General features: G+C 46.2%; 2 non-coding genes across 2 annotated transcripts; one reads left to right on the top strand and one right to left on the bottom strand.

The window, feature by feature from the left end:
• Positions 1-1,478: 1,478 nt before the first annotated feature.
• On the bottom strand, positions 1,479-1,551 carry TRNAV-CAC (transfer RNA valine (anticodon CAC)). Its single transcript has one exon. It is a non-coding gene; the product is annotated as a tRNA-Val (tRNA).
• Positions 1,552-2,149: 598 nt separating this feature from the next.
• On the top strand, positions 2,150-2,221 carry TRNAE-UUC (transfer RNA glutamic acid (anticodon UUC)). Its single transcript has one exon. It is a non-coding gene; the product is annotated as a tRNA-Glu (tRNA).
• The last annotated feature ends 6,652 nt before the right edge of the window (positions 2,222-8,873 follow it).

Here is an 8,873-nt window from a genome sequence, read left to right as displayed (position 1 = left end):
ACCTAGGGGAGGCCCAGCACCGAATGGTTGTTGTACACACGCCGGTAAAGTCACGTGGATGGGTTCAAAGAAAATAACAAAACATAGCAAACAAAAAACGAAGACGGTTCGAACACAACACAAGCGATCGTCATCAGGAGGAAATCGCTTTTGTTGTGATCGAAACGTCGTAGTTTTTGTTATTTTGTTGTTATTTTATTTGAACCTATCCACCTGACTTCACCGAAAGTCCCAAATAATATGAATTCCTGCGGAGGGAGCTGGTAGGAACGTTGGGTTGCTCGGTCAATGGCCTGCAGGGTCAACGGCGGCGTGGTGTATTCCGCAAAAATGGCCGACTGTGAGGGCGGGCACAAGCCGGCGTGAGTAGGTTAAACGTTGAGTTTTATAAGGGCACCACGGGGTGACCAGCCCCTCCCCACCCAGCCCCACCCCTCCCACCTCCCACCCAGCCCCATCGTCCCCACACAGCCCCTCCCCACCCTCCCCACCCAGCCCCATCCCTCCCACCCCCCACCCAGCCCCACCCTCCCCACCCAGCCCCTCCCCACCCTCCCCATTCAGCCGCTCCCCACCCTCCCCACCCTCCCCACCCAGCCCCTCCCCAACCTCCCCACCCAGCCCCTCCCCACCTTCCCCACCCTCCCCACCCAGCCCCCTACCCACCCTCCCCACCCTCCCCACCCAGCCCTTCCCCACCCTCCCCACCCAGCCCCTCCCCACCCTCCCCACCCAGCCCCCTACCCACCCTCCCCACCCAGCCCTTCCCTACCCTCCCCACCCAGCCCTTCCCTACCCTCCCCACCCAGCCCTTCCCCACCCTCCCCACCCAGCCCCTCCCCACCCTCCCCTCTCCACCCAGCCCCACCCATCTCATTTTTAGATGCACGACGGACGGACGGACACAATAATCCCCTGTGGGCTGGTGTAACCAGGAGCTCCTACCAGTATGAATTCCTGCGGTCACGAAAGCTTTAAGTGAAGATTTCACACAACCAGTGCTGCTCTGCCCTCTATCGTAAGATCCGTGTAAGCACGTCCGCGTCTTCTCAGCTGACATTTCCTGAGAATAAGACCCATTAAGGAATGTGTAACGTCGCAACGTCAACATTGCGTTACGTTGATTGCCGCGCGCGCGGTTATCATCGAATGAGATTCGTTTGCAAGTATTTGATTTGGATTGAGAGAATTTAAAAAAATAAAATAGAGGGGGCACTCGGATTTGAACCGGGGACCTCTTGATCTGCAGTCAAATGCTCTACCACTGAGCTATACCCCCCAGATGCTCAGCTGAGAGACCGGTGTCGTATATGAAGCCAATCGCAAGACGGTTTAGTTGAGAAATAAATAAACGCTTCGCATAATGTGATACACGTATATTTAAATGTTTTGTTTATTGGAAAAGGTTTTTAAAAAGAGGTTTTAAAAATGTTTTGGTAAATGTAAAATAAAATGTTAAATAAAATAAAATCAAAAAATGTTTCCGCCCGGTTTCGAACCGGGGACCTTTCGCGTGTGAGGCGAACGTGATAACCACTACACTACGGAAACTGCCACGTACGCACTCGGAAAATACCGCCCTATAAAGGGTCACTCTATACAACAATTGCATATCACTGCAACCTTAAACGAAAAAAGCATGTGTGTGTATCATATAGGCAACGTGTTGGGCATTGGCATTTCTTGTCAGCATTTCTCGCATGTGCAACGAAGAGCGGCTATTGCCAGAAACGTCGCCATTCCTCTATTGTTTTCTTTTAAGGCCACGTAGTTACGAGTGCGTTTAGTTATTTCAAATTATTCATTAATTCTGCTTGTGCCCCATTACCAAATCAGCAACAGCATCGCCAATCATTTTTTTTTACATTTATAATACACGTTTGTAAACGTACACGTTTGTCAACGTGTATCTTAACGACATCTGGCATATTCATACGTGGCCGTTTTAACAATTTTATTTTTCGATTTAAAGCTTTCGTGACTGCAGGGATTCATCTTCTTGGTTCTTTCGGTAAAGTCATGTGACTTTACCGAAAGAACCAAGAAGATGAATTTTATTTTTCTACAAAATAATCGTATCCGTGCAACCACGCGAATTGGGTAGACAACGGTGGCTATGTAAGGCTTGTATGTACTGAAGCTGTTACCTTCCCATATGGTCTAGTGGTTAGGATTCCTGGTTTTCACCCAGGCGGCCCGGGTTCAATTCCCGGTATGGGAACTAATTTTTATTAATTTTATTTTAAAGTCTTACATCAATACAAGCTGTCTCTTACAAACACACACACACTTTATTTTTTTCAACAGTGATAGGTGGTGATTGCAAATGTTTAATTACGTTACCGAAACAAACTCAAACGTGTCGCAACAATAAACAAAATGATAGGTACATTTTAAACTGTTCTACCTTAACATACCACTAGGCTGTAGGCCAGGGCCATGTAAAACTTTAAACCCATACAGGTTGTCCTGAAAGGCACGACACATCGGCTTATTTTATTTATTTTAACACATCAGAAATGGTTATTACATGTTTTTTAACAAATGTTCAAATTGGCTTCCATTATAAACATTAAATCATGCATCCGTGAATTATCTTTTGAAATAAATTAAGGACCGTATTAAATTCAGATTCGCAGGTGTAATATTTGAGCATTCATCAATTATTAATGTTTTGTCGCCTCAATTAATTCAGGGTTCTCGATCGAGTTTTTAAAATCTCATCTCAAAGAAGAATAATATAAATGTAAATATTAATAGTTATGTAAAAGAAATATGTTAATTTAAAGAATAAACAATTACAATGTTACATCATGGGGCCTCCTTTGCCAGTACCAAAATATAAGAATAGGTTTTCCCATTTTTTCTGGCAACAAAACAGTTGTGTTAAGATGTTAAAACACCAAACTGAAACCTTTTTACAAGGAATCATGTCTGCATTAACCACAATACTTGTGGTCAGAATGAAAACAAAAAAAACACTCTGATAATATTTGCATTGTCTTTGAAACTGATTGGTCCACACCAGAAACAGCTTTCTTTGGAGCCGAGACTCAAACGGTGTTAGACCACATAATCAACGTTTTTGGGTTTAGATCGCGTTATTTATAAATGTGTCGTAACCCTCCACCACCCGACACGGCCAATCAGTAAAAAAGTGTCACATTGACAAAATACAAATAGTTCACTGCTTTAGCCCACCGGTGTGTTGAAGCCACAACATTTACAATTTGAGTCGCGAAAGCCTACGTGTTAAACTGACTAACCTCTACGGTGTTAGACCAGATGACGCCTTTTGGCGTGCTTTGGTCTAACACCTTTTGAGACTAGGTGTCACGTGTGTGTTAGCGGATTCGCCGATTTGCGGATGGGGGGCTGTGAGAGAGTCACCGATTTGTGAATTTGTGGATGCCTCGTGTGTATGGGGTGTCGCCGATTCGTGCATGGGGGGCTGTGAGGGAGTCACCGGTTCACGACGCCATGTAAGTAAGTATTGGGTTGTTATCGGTGGCACTGTGGAGCAGTGGTACGTGTTATTGATGCGGGAGATGTTGCGATTGTAACGGGATTGTGAGGGATTTTGGGTTTTTTTGTCATTTAGGTTCCTTGGTTCCTTGCTTGCCGCCGGTTGCTGCTGCTGTGTTAACAGCCGGGACGGCTGTTTTTTTAATGGAGGGGGGTGATGTAATGACATAGCGCTGACTGTTGAACAGCAGCAGCAACTGCAGGTGGTCACTTAGCGCACACGCCGCTGAGCATATACGCGGATGTGCCGGCAGGGCGGAGGAACTGGGGCAAGGGTCATTATAGACCTCGTGTGGAAGCCCCTGGAACCCTCTGGAGCAGGGGTCCCCAACCCCCGGGCCGTGGACCGTGACCGGTCCGTGGCCTGTTAGGAACCGGGCCGCACAGCAGGAGGTGAGCGGTGGGCGAGCGAGCGAAGCTTCGTCATCTGTATTGACAGATGAAGCTTCATCATCTGTATTGACAGATGATGAAGCATCATCATCTGTCATGACAGATGAAGCTTCTGTATTGACAGATGAAGCTTCATCATCTGTATTGACAGCCGCTCCCCATCGCTCGCACTACCGTCTGAGCTCCGCCTCTTGTCAGATCAGCGGCGGCATTAGATTCTCATAGGAGCGCAAACCCGACTGTAAACTGCGCATGCGAGGGATCTAGGTTGCGCGCTCCTTATGAGAAGTCAGAATCCGACACTTAGTTTAGTCCGCGCGTGGGCCGCCCATTTTTTTATTTACCACTTCCGTCCCCGCCTCTTTTTCCCGCACTACGCACTTGTCTCAGTCGCAGTTTTGGTAAGCCCACAAGCTGCTAACCCCCAGTAGCCACAATCAGTAGAAATAAAACGTCGCTGGAGAGCTTCTTTGAAAAGGTGGAACGACCCAATGATGAACCCCCCCCCCCCCACCCTGGTCCGTGAAAAAATTGTCTTCCACGAAACTGGTCCCTGGTGCCAAAAAGGTTGGGGACCACTGCTCTAGATGGTTCGAGAAGGGAGGCGCGGCTAGGGCGGAGCCAAGCCGCGCCGAGGGGAATAAAAGCAGCGGAGAGCGAGAGCTCCTGGCTGCCGGTTCTGGAAGTGGACTTGTCTCTAGATTTTAAGCTTTCGTGACTGCAAGGATTCATATTCTTAGGTTTTTTCGGTAAGGTCACGTAGGTAAAACATTAAAATTAATAAAAGTAAAATAAAATAAAAATAAAAATCACAACGTTTCGGAGGCAACACAAGCTTCCGTCTTCAGGTGGAACCTTGTGTTGCCTCCGAAACGTCGTGATTTTTATTTTTATTTTATTTTACTTTTATTAATTTTAATGTTTTACCTACGTGACTTTACCGAAAAAACCTAAAAATATGGACTTGTCTCGTCGTCGCTGTCGTCGTCGCCGCCGTCGCCCGATCATTGCGCGGCCGGACAGTTGTTGGCTGTCTCGGTCGACGCCATCGGTGCAACGCGGACAGGCTCGTGTCTGGGACGGGTCGTGTGGCAACGGGGTCGTGTGGTGGCGTGAGCTCGGCAACAACAACAATAAGAAAGGAGCGGTGCCCCCTGCAACCACCTCATCTCCGGCTGACTGTGTGTGCGATGCACACCACCCGCACGCACAGACGATACTGCACATGTATTACAATTTACCAAACGTTATTGCTTAAAAGGGTTTAGTATGGTTCTGAATTGTGCTTGCTGCTTCAAATGCTTTAATGTATGATAATGTAGCTACTACGCCACTGATAATGTAGCTACTACGCCACTGATAATGTAGTTACTACACCACTGATAATGTAGCTATTACGCCACTGATAATGTTGCTACTACGCCACCGATAATGTAGCTACTACGCCACTGATAATGTAGTTACTACGCCACTGATAATGTAGCTTCTACGCCACTGATAATATAGTTACTACACCACTGATAGTGTAGTTACTACACCACTGATAATGTAGTCACTATGCCACTGATAATGTAGTTACTACGCCACTGATAATGTAGTTACTACACCACTGATAATGTAGTTACTACGCCACTGATAATGACGTTACTACACCACTGATAATGTAATCACTACACCACTGGCAATGTAGTTACTACACCACTGATAATGTAGTTACTACACCACTAATAATGTAGTCACTACACCACTGATAATGTAGTTACTACGCCACTGATAATGTAGTTACTATGCCACTGATAATGTAGTTACTATGCCACTGATAATGTACTTACTACACCACTGATAATGTAGTCACTACACCACTGATAATGTAGTCACTATGCCACTGATAATGTAGTTACTACACCATTGATAATGTAGTTACTATGCCACTGATAATGTAGTTACTACGCCACTGATAATGTAGTTACTACGCCACTGATAATGTAGTCACTACGCCACTGGTAATGTAGTTACTACGCCACTTATAATGTAGTTACTACACCACTGATAATGTAGTTACTACGCCACTGATAATGTAGTTACTACACCACTGATAATGTAGTTACTACGCCACTTATAATGTAGTTACTACGTCACTGATAATGTAGTTACTACGCCACTGATAATGTAGTTACTACACCACTGATAATGTAGTTACTACACCACTGATAGTGTAGTTACTACGCCATTGATGATGTAGTTATTACGCCACTGATGATGTAGTTACTACACCACTGGGGAGTAGCCTCCAGAAAAGCAAATAAGCAAACTTAACAAGGACGTTCGTTGTGTCTTGGTGACCGAGGCCACCTGCCAGGGCAATGCGAAATGACCACCAATTAACACGGACTCATTCACCATCGTTCCGCAACGGTGGTGTGGGTGGAGGCGAGGGGCAAGATCGAGTGGGGGGAGTTCCCCGCTCCCATCATAACGCCCTCTGTCCCAAAATTATAATACTCCGATTAATGCTCCTGCTGCTGTTGTGGAGTGACTCATGCAGCCAGCTATGGCTGCAGGGTTTTGGTAGTACATGTTGTTGATGTCGTTTATTGTGAAAATTCCGTCACAGTTCCTATGATCACTGTTTCATTGCTTTCATGGCTTTATTTTGGTGATTTAGAAGAGTTTAATTGGTTTAGCCATGTTTGTTTGTTGTAGTACGGAGTTAGACTGATGGCCTTAATCTAAGTTGTCTTGTGGTTGTTGTTTGACTTGCATCCCACTGGGATTTTTGCACACAGCGTTGGTGTACGGTGTTTTTCCTGCAATATTTTGCTGTCTTTTCTTGGATTTTCTGTTTGCACTTAGTCACATATTCACTTTAAGATGTTTTCTTGTTCATGTTTTTTTTGTTCGTTGCGGTTGCACCCGATTCAAGAGCCGAATGGCTCACAGGGCTACACCTAATACATGAACTTGAACAACGCCCCCCGTGTCCCATCACAACATCCCGAAGATTCCCTGGGCCGGCGTGGATCCAATCTAACAAAAAGTTACAAAAATTAACCCGTAAAAACAAAGTTTTTCACTATAAATCCTTTATATGCGTGGCGGCTAGAGTCCTCTCATCCTCTGGCTTGAGATGGCTGCCACCTATGGGTCAGATGAATGCCTGCCACCATTAAACAATTGGTAATGAAATATAATTTATTTTTTCATAAAAAGTGTAAAATTTTGGGAAATTTTTTTCACGAAAATAAATTGTCACGCACAACGAGTCTGTGTGCAAAATGTCAGCTCGATTGGATCACGGGAAGTGGGTTAAAAAACGACCGAAAGATTTGTACGGTCGTAAGCGCGCAAGAAAGCAAGCAAGTGAACTTAATATAAAGGATTTAATAAAAATGAATCTGATTATTAATGTTACACTGTACTATAGCGGGGTCGTCCGTGCAAATTGCAACTCTCATAATCGCCGCTGAGTGGGAACCGCAGACACGATCTGGGAGGCAGCCTGACAGGTTTTGCTCTGGCGCTACTAAACAATTGCTCTGCAGTTCTCTACATATTAAGATGTTTTTTTTCGCCAATTCGTGAGCGATTTAAAACACGTGGGACGAGGAACGGGGCCGTCCATAAATGACGTCACACACCTTGGGGGGGGGGTCAGACATTTGTGACGATGTGTGACGAGGTGGGGGGGTTGAGAAATGTGACGTCACATCAAAATGCGCAATTTAAATAAATATAGACAACACGTTCTACTTAATTAAATAGACTTTTTAATAAATGTTTCCTCCTACAACATCAGAGTGCAGCGCCACACTAAATACGCACTACAATGACAATAGTTTAAAGCGATTTGAAACATGTTTTATTATTTTTTTTGGGGGGGGGCAGAGCTTTGTGACGTCATATTTGAGAGGGGGGGTCTGACTTTTTGTGACGCCGTGTGACGAAGGGGGGGGGGGGGTCAAAAATCGTCCAAAATCGCGTGACGTCATTTATGGACGGCCCCAAACCGGAGCACCATGCGACAAGGCACCGGTGATAATTATTGATCAGTCCACACAGGTGATAATGAGGTGATAATCAGGTGATTCCACGTGGTAATCGGTCTACACGATACTTTACTGCATTCTGCTGGCAAAACCAGAGGTAAGGCCCCTCGTGGGTAGGAAGGGAATTTCACAACGTAATCTGTGTGTGACCCACCAACCTTAACAGCTGCCTCCACAGTGCTGGATGATTGCAGGCAGACAAGTCAAGCACAGCCACCAATCTGCTAACCCGGCGGTGAGATGTTGACTACCTCGCCGGGTATGCAGGATGTCGTGGGTTCCATCCCGACCCTAACGCCTGCTGCTGTATATTTGGAGTTTGCGTGTCTCTCTCTCATCATCATCACGGTGGCTAGGAGATGTTAACTACCTCGCCTGGTATACAGGAGGTCGTGGGTTCCATCCCGACCCTGACGCCTGCTGCTGTGTATTTGGAGTTTGCGTGTCTCTCTCTCATCATCATCACGGTGGCTAGGAGATGTTAACTACCTCGCCTGGTATACAGGAGGTCGTGGGTTCCATCCCGACCCTGACGCCTGCTGCTGTGTATTTGGAGTTTGCGTGTCTCTCTCTCATCATCATCACGGTGGCTAGGAGATGTTAACTACCTCGCCTGGTATACAGGAGGTCGTGGGTTCCATCCCGACCCTGACGCCTGCTGCTGTGTATTTGGAGTTTGCGTGTCTCTCTCTCATCATCATCACGGTGGCTAGGAGATGTTAACTACCTCGCCTGGTGTACAGGAGGTCGTGGGTTCCATCCCGACCCTGATGCCTGCTGCTGTATGTTTGGAGTTTGCGTGTCTCTCTCTCATCATCATCATCACGGTGGCTAGGAGATGTTAACTACCTCGCCTGGTGTACAGTAGGTCGTGGGTTCCATCCCGACCCTGATGCCTGCTGCTGTATA

Source organism: Lethenteron reissneri, chromosome 56 (assembly GCF_015708825.2).
Source record: "Lethenteron reissneri isolate LAM-NWPU_2019-01 chromosome 56, ASM1570882v1, whole genome shotgun sequence".
Classification (NCBI taxonomy): domain Eukaryota; kingdom Metazoa; phylum Chordata; class Hyperoartia; order Petromyzontiformes; family Petromyzontidae; genus Lethenteron; species Lethenteron reissneri.
The sequence above is the reverse complement of the archived record's forward strand: the minus strand, read 5'-3'. Positions and strand labels throughout refer to the sequence as shown.